Source organism: Camellia sinensis, chromosome 15 (assembly GCF_055761805.1).
Source record: "Camellia sinensis isolate YWXY chromosome 15, ASM5576180v1, whole genome shotgun sequence".
NCBI lineage: Eukaryota > Viridiplantae > Streptophyta > Magnoliopsida > Ericales > Theaceae > Camellia > Camellia sinensis.
Window position 1 is genome coordinate 28,951,196 of NC_138975.1, and position 3,149 is coordinate 28,954,344.

Below are 3,149 nucleotides of genomic sequence, written 5' to 3' on the forward strand. Positions count from 1 at the left end.
CTGCTTATATTCATTCTTGCTTGACTATGAGATGTGCTTCCAATATTGTCCACCATTTGCATTGAGGTAACCCCTGCCTATAAAAACAAACTACGTATTACAAATATTGTCCAGAAACATATTGACTAATGTGAAATTTAATGGATGTAAGAAAGATTTGTACTCATATCTTCAACACATACCGGTACATACATACTCTCTTGCGTGCCATTCAGGCAAGGAAAGTAGTAAGATTGAGATTGTGGCACCTTATGATGAAATAGTACCAACATGCGATTAATAATTTGACAGATTAAAATAAAAACAAACAAAATCAATATAATTATGAGAATACATACCGGATGGTACATTGTGTCTTGCATGCCTTCCGAAGAATCAAAGTTTAAGTTACGAGATTCACCTTGGCGCACCTTATGACCCTATAGTAACAGACATTGGTTAATAATTTAAGTTAAAAAAATTAGAAATTTACATATCAAACGAAATTTACATATCAAACTTTACCTATGCATTCGTAGCCTTCTTATGCTTTCCCTTAAATCGATTCATGATTTCATCGACTTTGCTAACCTTCCCTTCTCAAGGCATTGTCATTGAAAGAACTCGAAAATTTAAATTATCCCTTAAATTTTATTGTAGTATTATTTAATTATAAATGATTTCAAAAAAATAATTTTAACTTTATATTATTATTCGATATTATTTTCTGAGTATTATGGTATTTTTATTATATTTTTCCTAGATTAAAATATACTGAAATATAACATTTTCTGTACAACAAACTTACATGCCTCCCAAGTCTCTTGCTGCTCAAGACTCTTGTCGCCACGCCACAATTCACTATACATATATATATATATATATATGTCAATCATTTGTGCATCCCCCAAGCTCTCTAATCCTCTCTCTAGCTTCTAGTTTTTTATATATATAAAAATTTGAGTTTAGTTTGGAGTATTTAGTGGGTGGCAATGAACGAAAGATAAAAATTGGAATTAACATTTAGGTGAGTTATATTATACCTTGAGTCACCATCATATATTTTACGTATGTTTTGAGTTACCGTAATTTATTTTACGCAATTTGTGTTTTATAAATTATATTAGCATTTTTAATTTATAAACTTTATTTTATATAACAAGGAAAACACATGGATATAATTGTTTATTAAAATGTGTTTTGAGTAATTATTTTATAAGTACCACCACGGAGGTCCCATGCCTTGGGTACTTAAATAACCATTGGCCCTCTGATTAGTCACTTTGTGACCCTCTGTCTGTCATGGATCCACTGACACTCTGATTTTTGGTGTGGAGCCAAGTGCTGTACGGAGCTAAGTGTTACACTACTGTGAGAGCCACCTCTAGAGTTCATACGAGCCACCTCTTGAGTCCATACATCTGTTCTGTTTTGTACCATGGTTATGATTTCTAGTGTGGAGCAAAGTGCTGTACGGGGCTAAGTGCTACACTATGGTGGAAGCCACCTCTAGAGTTCGTACGAGCCACCTCTTGAGTTCATGCATCTGTTTTGTTCCGCTCTGTACCGTGGTTATGATTATTTTGTTTATATGATTTCTGTATTATATGTCGAATGATCTCTATATTATATACATTGTATTATAATATCAAGCTTTGTTTAGCCAATAATTATCCATGGTGAATTTTGTGCCCTTATGCTTTTAGTATAATATTTCTCACTCTGCCATGTGCTTATAGCTATTTACCAATTTTCAAGAAACGATGCAATTCAGAAATAGCTTTTGGAAAGTCTTAGAAGCGGGGATGTGAAATAGACACACAGAGCACTTTTATAGTATTTATAATTCTATTCTTCATATGTAAATATCGGCCTTTTGGTCAATAAATTTTTGTTATCAAAGTAAAAGCTCCAATGATTATTTTAGTACCCTTACGTAAATATTTTTTTGCTCGCGTTTAGTAGTTGTTCAAGAATTGGCCGGAGGTAACTTCAATTACTGACCATCATGATGCTTAACCCTTGGGTATGGGGAGCAGGTCGTGATAGTCATACTGCTCAACAAATTGCTTTAATGTAGTCTTCGAGTTCACATATCCATCCAAAAATGCATTCATGCTCTTACTTCGCTGTGTAGTTGACATGTCAGCCCAAAAAATGTCTTTCACATAGGCAGGAATCCACCTATGTTGTTGATCGTATAATACCCCCAACCATTCATTATCATAAAGACTGAAATTTGCAAGCATTGCTTGCCATTCTTCATCAAATTCAGTTTTTGTGAAACTATCATAAACTGCATTTTGCAAAGGGAACTTGATAGATTCATATTGGGAATATCCTCTCAATTTCTCCAGAATTTTCTTCATTATATTCCATAAGCACCATCGATGTCGAGACTGTGGAAATACAATTAATATGGCATTTTGAATCGCTCTGCACTGGTCAGTTATTATGGCTTTTGGGTGAGCATCTGACATGCAACCTAATGTCTCCGTGTTCTCATTACATAACAGCAAACAACCAAACAAAATTAATTGTCCATGGTGATTAACTCTTACAAACGGAGCAAATGGCATATCATATTTGTTTATCAAATAGGTTGTGTCAAATGAGACAACATCCCCAAATGCTTTGTAAGTCGCCCTACTTCTTGCATCCGCCCAAAACAAGTTTCGCATGCGACCATCTTCATCTAAGTCAATTGCAGAATAGAAATTCGAATTTTGTTGTTGCATGTTATGAAAATAAAGTGTAAGAGAATCAGCATCTCCTACCCCAAGTCTCAATTTCCTAGCATTCTCAATGTGATTCCTTGCATCCCGTGTATGTACTAAGAAATTGGACAATTGGACAATTGAGTGAAAGAAGAGTGAGTTCAAAGTGAGTCCAAAGCAAGTAGTCAAGCACTATCTAGTGTGACGAGTCTCAAGGTCTTGTGTGAGAAAGACACAAAGTGTGAGTGCTTGAATATATGTGTGAGTGGATAAGTGAAGTGTATTAGTATGTTATTGTGTACAAGTGTTTTGTGTACTAGAGTGTTATCAATAAAGGTTGTATTTCTGGGTCCACCAGTGTATCAAACTAAACATTTCTCAATTCGCTTCATGGGTTGTCAAATTTTCTTTCCTTTTTTGTCATCCTCCATCGCAATAAACGAAGCAATAAAG

At 34.5% G+C, this 3,149-nt stretch overlaps 1 pseudogene; it reads right to left on the reverse strand.

Moving 5' to 3' along the window:
- Positions 1 to 1,994: 1,994 nt before the first annotated feature.
- On the reverse strand, positions 1,995 to 2,717 carry LOC114280360 (protein FAR-RED IMPAIRED RESPONSE 1 pseudogene; annotated as a pseudogene).
- Between the last annotated feature and the right edge of the window lie 432 nt (positions 2,718 to 3,149).